Source organism: Triticum dicoccoides, chromosome 4B, assembly GCF_002162155.2.
Source record: "Triticum dicoccoides isolate Atlit2015 ecotype Zavitan chromosome 4B, WEW_v2.0, whole genome shotgun sequence".
In the NCBI taxonomy this organism is placed as follows: domain Eukaryota; kingdom Viridiplantae; phylum Streptophyta; class Magnoliopsida; order Poales; family Poaceae; genus Triticum; species Triticum dicoccoides.
Window position 1 is genome coordinate 431,812,656 of NC_041387.1, and position 16,697 is coordinate 431,829,352.

Consider the following 16,697-nt stretch of genomic DNA (forward strand, 5'->3'; position numbering starts at 1 on the left):
GCGGCGCCATGGCCGGCGGCGATGGGGTTTCGGTCTTGGTGGATAACCTAGCTACGGCGCGCGAACGACGAAACAGAGAGGGGGAAACGGACGGAGAGCTCACGTAGACCCTGTAGAGGTGGACGGCGAGCTTGAGGGAGGCCGGACGGGGACGAATTTGACGGCGGCGATCCGCGGTGGCCGAGGAGGGGAATGGCGAAGCTGGCCCCATCCAGTGCTTCCGGCGCCTTCCGTCTTGGTGAGGAGGAAGAGGGAGGACCGGCGGAGCTTTGGGAGGCGTCGGGGAGGCGAGGCGGTGGTTGTGGCCGCGGCGAACGGCGTCGGTGGCGACGGGTCCGTTCGGGCGAGTGAGGGAGAGAGGAAGCAGAGGAGGGGGGGAGAGTTCGGGAGAGTGAGGGAGTTCCAGGAGGGTGGCGTGGCACGCATGGAGGCGTCCGGGGTGTCGAGGTGGAGCGGCAAGCAGGAGGTGGCCGGGGCGTGCGCCGGCGTGCGTTGGCCACGCGCCTGTGCCTACTGGCGCGAGGAGGAAGGCGACAGGGGGGGGGGGAAGTGGAGATGGGCTGGGCCGTGCTGCTGGGCCAGGTGGGCTACCAGGTGAGCGCCAGGTAGTCCTTCTCTCTCTTTCTATTTCTGTTTTTATTTATCTATTTTGTTCTGTGTTGTTTTAGTTTAGTAAAATACTAAACCATTTTATAAAATCCTGAAAATAGTTATGTGGCTAGAGCTAAAATATACCAAACCACATAAAATGTTACAGTAATTATTGGACATATATTATTTATATATCAAATATATATCCAATGCAAATAGCTATTTATTTAATTCAAATGCCCAAAATAATTAACTCTGAGATACCAAAAATATTGTTTTGAGTTTTACCTCTTTGCAATATTTTCAGAGACTAAGAGGAACATTTTCTTGGACTTCTTTGAGGAGATTTTAATGTTGATCATTTTTAGAAGGTTTCTGAGGCTTTGAAAATTCCTCAATTCAAATTTCATTTGAATTAAAACATGATGCTCACATGAGGTCTAGCCTAGTGCATAACAGGACCAGGGATGTGACATTCTGGCAATGCATGGAGGCGGCTATCCTGGTTTCATCTCTTGGTTCAAACAAACGGTAATTTCCATTAGACCATTTCATTTCTTCTTCTAATTTCTGGCTAATGCAACAATCCTTTCGTATTAAACTTGTAGGATAGTTCAGAGTCTATGGACGCCGAATTGAGACAAGTCGCTAATGGTTTTGACTATAAGGTCCATTCATTTGACAAATACGACATCAACGGGCATCGCTTTCGTACCTATGGCAAAGAGCTATCTATGGCCGACCGAAAGTCTACAAATTGTTGTGTCTCTGCTATCGGCGAAGGAGATACCGAGCATCATGGAAGAGTTGAAGCAATTTATGAACTTCTATTCTATGGTGCAAACCCACCGAACGTCGTAGTCTTCAAATGTCATTGGTTCCAGCCGAAAGAGACTAGAAGGACTCATGAACATCTAGGGCTAGTCGAAATCAAACAAAGCACCCATTTGGATGTTCCCGATGTCTATATTATGGCTCAACATGCAACCCAAGTTTTCTATCTGTCGTGGGCCTGCCAAGGTGATCCAAATCTCGAAGGTTGGGATGTCGTTTATGAAGTGCCGCCTCATGTTAGACCACCTCCCCCAATGAAGAGGATTATGAACCTCACGTTAATCCAGACACATATGAAGGAGAATTGTTCCAAGAAACACGTCTTTCCAAAAAATGTTTCAAGAACCGCACACCTCATAACATTCAAGTAGACAGCGGCAGTGAATCCGAGCCTGAGCAGGAACAAGAAGAGCCGGAACAAGAAGAGGTTACTGCTGCGGATGACCTGTCAATGCTTGACCGATTACATGCAGGAGGCCTTCCAGATGTTGATGAATTTATTGATGATGATGATGATCACGTCATTACTGATAGTGATGAGGATGATGCATTTATTGACCCCAAAGCATATATAGACGATGATGATGCATTTATTAATGATGACGATGAAGATTAATATTATAGTTCATGTCAGGTACTCCATTTTTATTATATACATATATATTATTAATTAGTTCAAGTTTTAACCTAGCTAGCTCTAAAATGAGCTATACTTAGCATTTATTCCTCCAAAATGAATTTGTATGCTTGGCTAGATCAAAAATGACATAACAACCTTAATTAGCTCAAAAATTACTTTAACCTAGGATAGCTCTAAAATGAGCTATACTAAGCATTTATTCCTCTAAAATGAATTTATATACATATTATTATTCATGTCAGGTATTCATTTTCTTATGTTGTACTAATTTCGTTTACTCTTTGTCATTCCAGGTGTTGACAGATGGTGGGCGCGGGTCGAGAGCGCTCCGGGGCTCCTACCTCGGCGCGTGGTGGGAGGGGTAGTTCCATTCCCCCCCATAGCCTCCGGAGAGCGCTAGATCTCAGTTTGCAGAGTCCAGTGACGGTCGCTTCTTCTTCGGTCGGGAGAGGTCGGGGGGGGGTAAGAAGAAGGAGAAGGCTGCTAGAGGTGGACGTGGCGTCGGGAGAGGTAGGAAGGCTGCTACGCCTTCCTCACCGCCACCCCCAGCTGAGTCACCTGACCACAGGGCCGCTCCCTCTAAGATCGAGCCATCTGAGGTGGACCCGTCTCGGACTCCACTCCACGAGCCTCCGGCCGACGAGCCTATGGCAGACGCGCCTACGGCCGACAAGCCTCGGGCCGACGACGAGCCTCGGGCCGCCGAGCCTCGGGCTGCCGAGTCTTCGCCCCACGAGACTCCGGACCTCAGACGGGGTCACGCTGAGTCGGAGCCGAGCCCATGGGAGGACTGGACGGAGTCGAGTGCACATGGTTGTGTTCAGGGTGGAGACTATAGTCCTGATAGCTATAGCGAGGGTGAGTGGGTTGAGGGGCGCAAAGTCTACCAGCATGGTCGTACAAAGCTCCCGCCCACCCCGGCGACCCCCGACCAGAGGTGGTTGATTGCGCCTAACGGGGAGAAGTAAGTGCATTTAATCTTTTTTTAACCTTTTTCCTTGACATTTCTTCAAATATCTAATGCGTTGGCCTTGTCATACTATAGTTCTTGGACACACGAAGATGGTGTCCGCAGGCCCAACACTGTCCTTGGTGTGATTTGTCGCCAGTGCTTCCCGGGGTGGGTCATGTTGCCCGGTGAGGGCCGGGTTCCAGAGCTAGGAATGACCTGGGAGCACTACTTGGCTGCCCCGGCCCCGCCTGAGCATAGGGTCGGCGATGTCGAGTGCGACACGGTGGCCGACATTGTGATCGCCACGTTTTGGGTAATTTCTCCTTTGCCATTTACGTTGTGTTTTCTTCTTTGATTGCATACCTTCTACATGTGTTTTCTTGTTTGATGGCAGACCTTCTAATCCGTGTTTTCTTGTTTGATTGCAGACCTTCTACAGGTGTGCTGAGGGACAGGAGGGGGCCGCGGCTCGGGTTATCGACGCCGAGTGCAGGCTCCTACTTGGAAACTTTCGGCACGAGGCTCGGATGCAGGCTGTTCGAGACTACTTAGCACAGACTGGTATTAGGAGGAGAAAAGAGAAGTGCCAGGATAAGTATCTGAGTAAGGAGAAGTACATGAAGGTAATTACCTATTCTTAAGGCCTTGTACTTAGTTTCCTTGATTTGATTCGTAGGCGTAGCGCTCAAATTTCTCTTGCTTAACTTAGGTGCCCCCGAGATTGTGTGCGGACAAGATGGACTGCTGGGAGGTGTTGGTGGATGAGTGGTGCTCTCCCCAATGGCGCATCGCCCACAACATAGCAAAGGAGAAGTGTTTCAAAATGAAAGGTGTGCCACACCATCTAGGCAGCATCGACCTACATGGGTACGGGAAAAACTTGGTATGTGTGGTTTGCTTCATGATTCATGCAAATTTATTCTTTGTGCTAGCTTGAGTCCTTAACTAATACTTTGTTCCTCTCTTTTAGTCAAAACACAACAAGGCTCCAGTGCCAGAGCTGTTCGACCTCTATGGCATGTCCAATATTGCACCGTACAAGAAGGCCAAGGCATTCTCTGAGTCTGACCTCGAAAATGCAAAGAACTTCAGCAACGAGGCCTCCCACCACAAGATGGTGCAGTACGTTAAGCAGGGGAAGGCGAGGAAAGGGCCGGACTTTAACCCGAGCCGGCCTCTTGATCCAGAGCTGGTGATGATATCTGGTGGCGGGAGGTCCCATGGCTCATAAGCCATTGGTAATGGACTAATACGTTGTAGTAGCACTCTCCCGCAGATCAAGAAGCGCCAGACCAGCTCTGATCCTGAGATACCGCCTCGTTTACGACCAGTGGAAATCGAATTCCAGGTTTGTTATACAGAGTCAGTAGCCTTTCCTCCATTACATTGTGTTTGCGGCCGTCGATGATTACAATGCTAACGAGTGGTGTTGCAGGCTGCTATTGAGGCAGAGAGTGAAGACCCAGGCTGCTTTTGAGGAGAGGGACCGGCAGTTGGCGGAGAGGGACCGGCAGGCGGTAGAGAGGGACAGGGAGAATGAGGAGAGGACGGCTAGGCTGTTGGAGGAGGAGAGGAACCGGAACGACTCGGCTAACCGGGCCATGTACGAGCTCTTCATGGTAAGTTTCTTCTGCATATTAGCTAAATCATGCACACAATGTTCCTTTCATTAGTAACCAATATGACTGACTCGTCAAAACCAAATGTGTAGCCCATGTGCGAGAAGAACGGCCAGACCCCTCCGCTGATGCCAGTCATTGCTCCGGCGGGCACGGTGAGTTTCATTTGAATGGTCATTAGTTACTAGTCTTCACATTTGAGTTGCATCATGCTAACGATACATTGGAAATAATCTTTGGTGCAGCGTAACTCCCGACAAGCATCGACCGATCCTTCTCCGTCTGCCATTGGCGCGACCGGTCCTACACCTACACCTACACCTACACCTACACCTCCGTGATGATGGTAAGTTTCCCAAGTGTTTTGCTTAATAGAGTTTTGTTGTGATGCCATGTTGTATCTACACATATCGTGCATAATGTGTGTATGTTTGAAATGCATTGTATGTGTGGGATTCGACACCTAGTCGTGTGCCTTTGGTAGCCTTCCATACAGGGAAAAGCCTCCTAGTGCTTCCACTGAGCCATGGTAGTTTGCTACTGCTCCGGAACACATGGATTGACCGGCATGTGTCCTTCTTTGCTCCTGTGCCTATCCCTACGGGGGAAATGTCATGCGGTGTATCACCAAAGTCCTTGTAGCTTGCTATGACTTGGTTGCACTCGTTGATGATCGACACATGCATTGCTGGGTCATGTATGCCCGTCCCTGTACGTTTGTGCCACCTTGGTTCTATGACTAGTCATGTCGGCCCGGGTTCTCTGCCATATGGATACTAGCGAAATAATCATATACTTAGCACTTTTTTCCTCCAAAATGACTCAAAATGCTTAGCTAGCTCAAAAATGACATAATAAGCTTAATTAGCTCCAAAATGACATATTTATCCTAGTATAGCTCTAAAATGACCTATACTTAGCATTTTTCCTCCAAAATGACTTAATATGTTAGCTAGCTTAAAAATGTCATATTTAACCTAGGATAGCTCTAAAATGACCTATACTTAGCATCTTTTCCTCCCAAATGACTTAATATGCTTAGCTAGCTCTAAAATGATATAATATGCTTAAGAAATGACATATTTTAGGTCCTAAATGACTTCATATGCTTAGCTAGCTCCAAAATGACATAATAACCTTACTTAGCTTCAAAATGACCTATTCAACCTAGGCTAGCTCTAAAATGACCTATACTTAGCATTTTTTCCTCCAAAATCACTTAATATGCTTAGCTAGCTAAAAAATTACATAATAAGCTTAATTAGCTCCAAAATGACCTATTTAACCTAGGATAGCTCTAAAATGACCTATACTTAGCATTTTTTCATCCAAAATGACTTAATATGCTTAGCTAGCTTCAAAATGACCTATACTTAGAATCTTTTCCTCCAAAATTAGTTAATATGCTTAACTAGCTCTAAAATGACATAATATGCTTAAGGAATGACATAGTTTAGCTCCTAAATGACTTCACATGCTTAGCTAGCTCCAAAATGACATAATAAGCTTAATTAGCTCCAAAATGACATATTTAACCTAGGATAGCTCTAAAATGACCAATACTTAGCATTTTCCTCCAAAATGACTTAATATGCTTAGCTAGCTTAAAAATGACCTATTTAACCTAGGATAGCTCTAAAATGACCTATACTTAGCATCTTTTCCTCCAAAATGACTTAATATGCTTAGCTAGCTGTAAAATGATATAATATGCTTAAGAAATGACATATTTTAGGTCCTAAATGACTTCATATGCTTAGCTAGCTCCAAAATGACATAATAACCTTACTTAGCTTCAAAATGACCTATTCAACGTAGGCTAGCTCTAAAATGACCTATACTTAGCATTTTTACCTTGAAAATGACTTAATATGCTTAGCTAGCTCAAAAATTACATAATAAGCTTAATTAGCTCCAAAATGACCTATTTAACCTAGGATAGCTCTAAAATGACCTATACTTAGCATTTTTTCCTCCAAAATGACTTAATATGCTTAGCTAGCTTCAAAATGACCTATACTTAGGATCTTTTCCTCCAAAATTAGTTAATATGCTTAACTAGCTCTAAAATGACATAATATGCTTAAGAAATGACATAGTTTAGCTCCTAAATGACTTCACATGCTTAGCTAGCTCCAAAAGGACATAATAAGCTTAATTAGCTCCAAAATGACATATTTAACCTAGGATAGCTCTAAAATGACCTATACTTAGCATTTTTCCTCCAAAATGACTTAATATGCTTAGCTAGCTTAAAAATGACCTATTTAACCTAGGATAGCTCTAAAATGACCTATACTTAGCATCTTTTCCTCCAAAATGACTTAATATGCTTAGCTAACTCTAAAATGACATAATATGCTTAAGAAATGACCTATTTTAGCTCCTAAATGACTTCACATGCTTAGCTAGCTCCAAAATGACATAATAAACTTACTTAGCTCTAGAATGACCTTAGCATGTTTTACACCAAAATGACTTAGTATGCTTAGCTAGCTCAAAAATGACATAATAACCACACTTAGCTCCAAAATGACCTATTTTACAGATATAAGTTGCATCATAATAATCTTCACATTTTAGTTGCATCATAATAATCTTCTTCTTCTAGTCTTCTTCTCTAACTTTCTTCTTTCCCATTTTACAGATTTTCTTAAGATCACAGAATCTTGGGTTGATGGAGTGCTTGTATTTAGTTTTTGTTTTGACCTTGTGAAACTTGCTACCTATGGATGAAACTGTGTAATATTGATGAAACTATGTATATGTATGGATGAAACTTGCTACTATTGGTAACATGTGTTGGATACATATGTGTTCATGACTATTGGTAATATGTGTTGAATATGCTATATTGGTCATATAAATATATTTGTGTTTGATTTTTGTGAAAATGAATTGATATAAGAAAAAACAAAATTAAATGGGGCAATATAGTCACTTTGCCATCTGCTGGCAGATGGCAAAGAGCTTTGCCATCAGCTGGCAGATGGCGAAGAGGCCACGTGTCATCTAAATGTAAAATTTGGGCTGGCCTATTTGGGCTCTTTGCCATCTGACAGTAGATGGCAAACCTCTTTGCCATCTGCTGGCAGACGGCAAAGCATGCAGCCTTTGCCATCTGCTGGTAGACGGCAAAGCATTCAGCCTTTGCCCTCTGCTGGCAGACGGCAAACAGCGTGCAGCCTTTGCCATTTGCTGGCAGATGGCAAAGAGCCTGCAGCCATTGCCATCTACTTGCAGATGGCAAAGTATGCCGTTAGCCTTCTAACAGGGCTAACCCCGTTAAGAGGCTTTGCCATCTGCCAGCGGATGGCAAAGCCACACGCTCTTTGCCATCAGCCAGCAGACGGCGAAGAAGCCTTTACCGGCTGGGTTTCAGACAAACTGTTTGCCATCTGCTGGCAGATGGCAAAGCCTTTGCCATCCGCCTGCCTTTGCCATCTGCCATGGAATCTGGCAAAGTGCCAGATTCCAGTAGTGAAGGGGTTTTTTCTTGCCTGGCACTTCTGAAGATAGTATAGCTCTTCATCGTTGTCATCGATCACGTCGTCGGAAACATAGTCCACTAAGAGGGAGCAACCACCGACAAACACAAAAGGGAACCACAATCAATGCAATGCACATTCATATGAATGATATGTCATATTAAAGTACTGAATTGACCTAGTGCAACAGTTATTCATATTCGTTGAAGTGGAATTCAAACCTATAGCAAATTCCAACTCCAAAACTAATTACCATTTATTCCATAATCATGAAGTGTCATATTCAATGAGTTTAGCTAGTTCAAACATGCATGAAAATTCCATATTAAGATTCTTTGGATTTTTCTGATCATTTTTCATATATAAATTATTTCATTTTGAGCTATGGTTAATTTTCTATGATTTTTAGAAGTTTACTCAAATTTCTGAAAATAAATAAATCATTTAGATTAATTTAAATACTAGAAATGGTTTACTACGCCAGGGTGACGTCAGCAGGGTGAACAGGGCTGCCCCGGGTCAAGCCTAACCAGTGGGTCCCACTGGTCAGTGTCACGGTGCTGGCTAGGGTCGCTCACATGTGGGCCCAGTCAACGGCCATGTCAGCATGGTCAAAGATGACGCGTGGGCCACTGTGGTTAGGTTAAATCTAAACAGGGGTTTACCCCGCGGTTAATTTGGTGGTGGGGCCTGTCTGTTAGTGGCACATGGCGAGATTAATGCAGTAATTAGCTCAAGCTAATGACGCCACGGTATCTCACCAGAGTTGAACGCCGGCGAGCACATCTGACGACAGATGCTCATCGGGATCGAGCTACGGGCAACCATTTGCCTTGCCGTTTGCTCCTACGGGTTCCTCGGGTTCGCGCGCATCCAAAAGGGCAAGCAAGAGGAGCGAGGGTGAGCTATGGCATCAGCGGTGGCGAGCGACGCCGCGGTCGGAGTTCGGGAGCAGATGGGTTCGGGGCTGTGATGCGCTAGGGGAGGAGCTGATGGGCTAGGTGGCATCCGCAGGCCACCAGAAGCATGCTGGTGCCATGGGTTCGAGCAGAGGGGCTTGGATCAAGGAAGCTAGGCGGCCATGGCTCATGGTGGTGCTCGGGCACGTGGGCGATGGTGCTATTGCACGGGAGCGAGAAAAACGAAGGAGGGAAATCGGAGTGGAGCTCACAGCGAGGTCGTCGGCGGTCTCATTGGGCTTAGGGCATCCTGGACGGTGCGAATCGACAATGAAGAGCTCGGGTGCAAGAGGTTAAAGACGAGGTTGGTGAGGCCGTTGCAGTGTTGCCGGCGATGCGTGGCTCGGCAGAGAGCTTCAGTGCGAGGAGACGGAGGCGGACCTCGTGGAGGTGTTGGGGAGGCGAGGCAGTGGTCGTAGCTACAGTGGTAACGAACGGCCGCGACGGTGCATTCGGTGAGGTGGGAAACAGAGAGGGGGAGCAGCAGAGGAGGGGATTGACACGGGGAGGGGAAGCAAGGGGTCGGAGGGGTGCGTGGCGCTCGTAGCGGCGTTGGGGAGGCAGCAGGTAGGTAGGAGGTGGCGGTGTGCGTGCGTGCACGCCGTGGGCACGCGCCCCTATCGTCTTGGCGAGAGGAGAGGGACGACTGGCGTGGCCAGTCAGCTGGGCCGAACTGCTGGGCCGGCTGTTAAGTGGCCCAGGTAAGCCTCTCTCCCCTTTTTTTCTATTTTGTTTTGTTTTCTATTTCTGTAATTTTGTTTCTGATTTAGTAAAATACTAAACCAATTTATTTTCTTCTGAAAATTAATTTAGGAACTAATTGGATTATTCCAGATCCCCACAGTAAAAATCAAAATTATTGGGCATATATAATATATATAACATATATATATATCCAATGCAAATATTTACTGGATTAACTCAAATGGCAAAAAATAAATACTGCTGAGCTCCGAAAAATATTGGTTGGAATTTTAGCTCTGTCCAATATTATTAGAGAAAAACAGGAACATTTTCTTGGGCCAAATTGAAGCAATTTTTATCTTGATCATTTTCAAAATCATATCTGAGCCTTTCACAAGTCCCCATTTCAAATTCATTGAATTTTAAACATGATGCACACATGACTAGCTAGCCCAGAGCAAACCAGAACTAGGGATGTGACAACTTGCCCCCAGTAAACAAGAATCTTGTCCTGAGATTCAAGAAGTGAGGTAAGAAGACAAAGGGGACACAAGGCCAACACAATCTTCTCGATCCAATTGCTCTTCTTGAAGATGTTGATTCATTCCATCATATTGATCTTGACATCTTTTCTTTCAAGATCTTCACCCAACACGACAAGGGAAAGAGAGGGAAACTCTATAGGATTTGATCTTCACGAAGATCAAGCAAATCATGATCAACTCGCGGAATGAGATGTTGAATCATCTCTTGAGCTGAGACATAACCCATACATTAAGAGGGGTGGTCGATAACATAAGACGAAGGTTTAATTTGGTTGGCAACAATTCCATGCGTAAGTAGATGGTAAGTATGTGTCAAAGTAGCGAGGACATAAATTGCCATGATTCCATAACGGGGCACCTTAGGGAAGGTGGCTCGTAGAATTATTCCCTTAAGTGTCAAAAGAATTACTTTTGATCTGTAGATCATTGAAACTCTTCGTACCAGCCTGAGGCAATTCAAAATTGATTGTTTGAAGGAATTCAAAAGAATGTCATACCCAGTTTGGAACGGAAACTATGGTTATAGAACAACTCGGCAAAAGGAAGGCACATTCCAATTGATACCGAGGATATAACCTAGTGTATGAGCGTGCTCTCAAGAACTTGAGCATTTCCGTATTCATCAAGGTTTTACCAACATCCGTGCTGAGGATTCTGGCAACACCTCATACTACCCTGATGAATAGTGATGGATGATGCAGATACAAAGGAGGACAGCACTTTCTCAGATTTTACCTTAGCAATGCCAAGGAAACAAAATCTGGATGATCGACCGAGAGACATTTAGCACTCCGCTTCTAATGTTCTCCTTGATGTTTAAGACACCACTATCATGATTCAAAGTGGCATCAACATGGTCATCAAGTAAAGGTCGGACTTCGGGAACCCAAAATCCATAAGGAACAACTTCTAGAATAAGTCATGCGAAATCCTCATGGGAGGTGACCAAATGGCTTAATTAGGATACTACAATAACAGTGCTTCTAGCTAGGTGCGTCCACCTCACTGGAACCCATATCACAGCTCTTGGAAAAAGTTCCAACCATCATATCTGCCTGAGATTCAGATCTGGTTGGTAACAGAATAATTCGGACAACGTGTCTGGAAAAGAAAGTTTGCAACACAAATCGATGAGATGGCGTTGCGAGATTCTCTGGGAATGAACTACGATAGCAAGCTCCAAAACATGAGGTGGTTCTGCTACACACATGTGAACACTCTGTCCCAGACAAGCATGACCACATAGTAGTCTTATAATAAAACACTACCGAGTTTAGGTGGGGAACCATCATTGTGGATAACGAAGTCCTTGCATAAGTCATGATTAGCTCTTAAGAAGGAACTTATTCTCCTTGAACAAATTAATCAGTGGCTTGGTGTGCTAGGGAATATGTATGGAGTGGAGGTAATTAATCTACCAAACCATAGAATACTTCACACATATGCATGACTGATTTGGGATGATTCTAGAGGAACAAAACAAACCTTTCTCAAATTCATGACGGCAACTTACACCTAATGCACGTGAACTTGGAGAAAGTCACTTCTTTCACCAAAACATATACTTCATGAACGGGAGATGAAGAAATGCTTACAAAAGTTCCCAACACTAACTTAGATGTTCAACATGAATCATGGACAAGATGAAATGTTGATTATGAGCTCAACAACAATCATCGAGATTTCCATGAAGATGGAATTCCACAACTATTTGAACAAGGTTATAGCATTGGTCAAACCCAAAAGATATAATGATGTATGCTCGAGGAAACAACCATGAGTAAGACAACATTACGAATATCGTTGGTTCTGATTTGATTTGAGGATATCCCATACTCGAATCAAAGATTGGATAAGATGATAGGTCCATTAACTGATCACGAGGGTCAATCGATGAAAATACCATCTTTCTTCAACGCACATACAAGATATCCCCTAAAATGAACTAAGTCGGAGAAAGCTTTTATCTTCCAACTCTCCAAGTTATTGTTCAGCTTAACCAACCCGTTCAGGGTATCCAACTCAGATTCTTCGAGAAGGGGTGGTTACAATTCTCATGACATTCTTGACATAAGACGGTAATACTTCAGGGTAGAACAGAATCAAAGGCTGGGTTGGCATTTGATTTGCGGATTACAACTGCTTTGACCCAATCCTGGAGATGGATATGGTACTGGAGTTTGTTTCTCCAAGTCATTCCAGAATAGAATGGCTTGACAGACCATAAGAATATGAGATATTGATGAGCATGAGTGCATGACATGCTCCTTACTATCAAATGATAGACGGAGATTAGGATACAACTAGAGAGAGGGGCAACTCAAAGGAACATATATCTTTCTGAGTTGTGGATGCATAGATTAGTATGTTAAGCAAAGGTCAACATTTCTTCTAGATAACCCATGCAGAAAGGTAGAACTGGCAGATTCACAATGTAAAATGGAGAACTCATCAAGAGCACTCTGGTTGTGATCTTTTGGTTCAAAAGAACTTCTGCCATAAGCAGTTCATGGTATTTGGAAGAAGGAAATACCATGGACCTCGAGGACTATCGCAAAGGTTACTAATATCCTAAAGGTATGAGCAACACTATCAACACGAGGCAAGTGAGTGAATCTTGGGTCAAGAACCCAGGAGCAGAATACCTACTACTAAATGGCATCACAGGATGCTTTCGAGAATGATGGCCAGAATCATCACACTAGGAATATAAACATTGCTAGATTACTGGGTGGTTCTCTAGGATGCCTAGGGTCATAATACTTGCTCCAACATATATGTCAAGGCAATGGAGTACCTCAACTCGATGATTAGTGTGGTTAATCTGGCCCAAAGGAACATCGAGAACGGAAAGAAGGGATTTGCAAGTGCATCAGACTATTTAGAAACCCGGGATGACTCGGACAACATAAGGGCTGTAAATGCTCAAAAGATTTGAGACATCCTGCAAAATAGTGGCATGACCACTCAGCATCACAATATCAAGGTTCTGACGCCAGCTATGAACACACAGAAGTAGTAGAAACTGAACTGAGACTTGAATCCAACATTCCTATAAGTCTACAAATTAGTAACACATGATCCTGATAGAAAGATGAGAAGCCTAGTTCTTAACCCCCGTAGAAAAGAAGAGGTTGACTCAGATCAGAAGGGCATAAGATAAAGGAGTAAAAAGAGCCTTACGTTCCCATCCACAATCAATTCCCTTATATAACTAAAGCATTTCTAGACTCAACTTCGACCAGTTTGTCTTGGTAATCCTACAGGCACTCAGGCTCTGATACCAAGGCTGTCAGGACCCCAATTCCAAGTCACATTGATCTAGCCGGTAACACCTCATATCACTTTGCGGCCTCACGCACGGTATTCCCACGGGTGTCACCTTACCATGGCCCGGGACCATTTGCACCTTTTGGCTCACGTATATGATAATATCGCTAGCATCCATATGACAAAGACCCCGGGCCGACATGACTAGTCGTGAACACTAAGTGGCACTAACTTACGGGGACAAGCATACATGAATCAACATCGAGCATGTTGGTCAGCACCGTGCGAATCCGGGCTATAGCACTGGGCCAACATGACTCCGGTGAACCGGGCTGTAGCAGGCTAGGCAGGACTCCGGATGTCACTGCGTGACATTTCCCCGAAGGGACAGACACAAGAACAAAGTGAATCACATGCCGGCCAGTCAAGTGTTCCGGAGCAGTAGTGCTGGGCTAGCAGGACTCCGGTGAACCGGGCTGTAGCGGACTACTATGGCTCATGGAAGCACAACACTACATTTGCCCACAAGAGAGGCTACCAAGGATAAACAACTAGGTTGTCGGATCTCACACATACCAAGCATTTCAATCATACACACAATATGCTCGATATGTGTAAATACAACATGGCATCACAACATAACTCTACGACTCAAGTATTTATTCATTAGGCTCCAAGGAGCCAAGTAATACAATCATGGTCTCATGACTCAACACACAGAGCATACAAGCATCGAGCGGAAGCATAAACATGTCTGAGTACAGACAACTAGAAATGAAAAAGGCTGAGAAGCCTGACTATCTACAAGACCCTCCCAAGGGTACAAGATTGTAGCTGAGGTAACAAGCTAAACGTCGAAGTCCATGCGGAACTACTAGCGAGACCGACGTCTCTCTGCAAAACATAAAATATGCAAACATGAGCACAAATGTACCCAGCAAGACTTACATCAGAACTAGCTACATATGCATCAGTATCAATAAAGGGGGTGGTGGAGTTTGACTGCAGCAAGCCAGCTTTGACTCAGTGGCTATCCTAAACTATGACTGCAAGTAACTCTTTTGAGGTGGCGCACACGAGTCCACATATTCACCATATGAATACACCACTATGGATCTGCTCCCGTCTCCCTACGAGAAGGCCATCCATAGCACTCACGCTTATCTTGCAAGTTTTAGAGTATCCACTTTCACTTGTCTATGAACTGTACAAGCAACCCAGAAGTCCTTTTCCGCGGACACAGCTATTCGAATAGATCATGTTAACCCTGCAAGGGTGTAATTCTTCACACACGCTCTCGCCACTTACCACCATGTACACGTCGTGTATCTCGGCAACCTTCAAGCGGAAGCCTGGCGAGGGAGTCGGCCACGACCTGACTAACCACAGAAGTCTCTAGTCCAGGTTATCGCCTATTTGGGTTCCATCCGCAAGGAGATCCGGCCGGGGTGTCGCTCACGGCGCCGAACGATGTAAGCAGGGTTCCCAAGCCCACCATCCGGTTGCCACTTGGTACACCGTGCCACTGTGCCTAGTCTGTCCCAAGCCCACCTGTACCGGGTGCCACTTGGTAGACTACTAACACTAAAGCTGTCAGGACCCCAATTCCAAGTCACATCGATCTAGCCGGTAACACCTCATATCACTTTGCGGCCTCACGCATGGTATTCCCACGGGTGTCACCTTACCATGGTCCGGGACCGTTTGCGCCTTTTGGCTCACGTATACGATAGTGTCGCTAGCATCCGTATGATAGAGAACCCGAGCCGACATTACTAGTCGTGAACCCAAAGTGGCACTAACTTATGGGGACAGGCATACATGAATCAACATCGAGCATGTCGATTAGGAGCGTGTGAATCCGGGCTTTAGCACTGGGCTAACAGGACTCCGGTGAACCGGGCTGTAGCAGGCTGGGCAGGGCTCTGGATGTCACCGCGCCCCGAAGGGACAGATACATGAATGAAGTGAATCACATGCCGACTAGTCAAGTGTTCCGGAGCAGTAGTGCTGGGCTAGCAGGACTCTGGTGAACCGGGCTGTAGCGGACTACTATGGCTCATGGAAGCACAAGATTACATTTCCCCATAAGACAGGCTACCAAGGATAAACAACTAGGTTGTCGGATCCCACACATACCAAGCATTTCAATCATACACACAATATGCTCAATATGTGTAAATACAACATGGCATCACAACATAACTCTACGACTCAAGTATTTATTCATTAGGCTCCGAGGAGCCAAATATTACAATCATGGTCTCATGACCCAACATACAGAGCATACAAGCATCGAGCGGAAGCATAAACATGTCTCAGTACAGATAACTAAAAATGAAAAAGGCTGAGAAGCCTGACTATCTACAAGACCCTCCCAAGGGTACAAGATCGTAGCTAAGGTAACAAGCTAAACGTCGAAGTCCACACGGAGCTACTAGCGAGACTGACGTGTCTCTGCAAAACATAAAATAGGCAAACGTGAGTACAAATGTACCCAGCAAGACTTACATGAGAACTAGCTACATATGCATCAGTATCAATAAAGGGGGTGGTGGAGTTTGACTGCTGCAAGCCAACTTTGACTCAGTGCACTACAAAAAAAAGACACATCCGTGACATTTTGGGCCGAACGAATTTTTTTCCTGTCATACATATGACACTTCTATGACGATAATTGTGACAAAACCCGGTATCATCATAGATGTGGTGGGCTCCTACTTCTATGACAAAAAATCATGATAGAAAATGGGCTTTTCGTCCTGGGCGGGCTGGAGACACAGCTGCATGACATCCTTTGGGTCGTCCATGATGGAAAAAACCGTGGTAGAAGCGAGGGGGAGGAAAATTTCGGGGAGTTGCCGGTTATGGTGGGAGGTCGGGAGCCGAGCGATGCGCGTTTCTGTCGTACACGTACATGCGTGTGTGCGAGGCGTTGGCTCTAACTGAACCGGATCGAGGCGTTGGGCTCTAATTGAACCCGAGCAATTGCACTGCAGGCTACGCGTTACTGAACCCGAGCGATCAATCGGTGGCTGTTAACTGAACCCGATGGAGCGATTCCTTCTCTACTGCTGCTAACTGAAGCCGATCGATTGGATGAACAGTGAGCGTT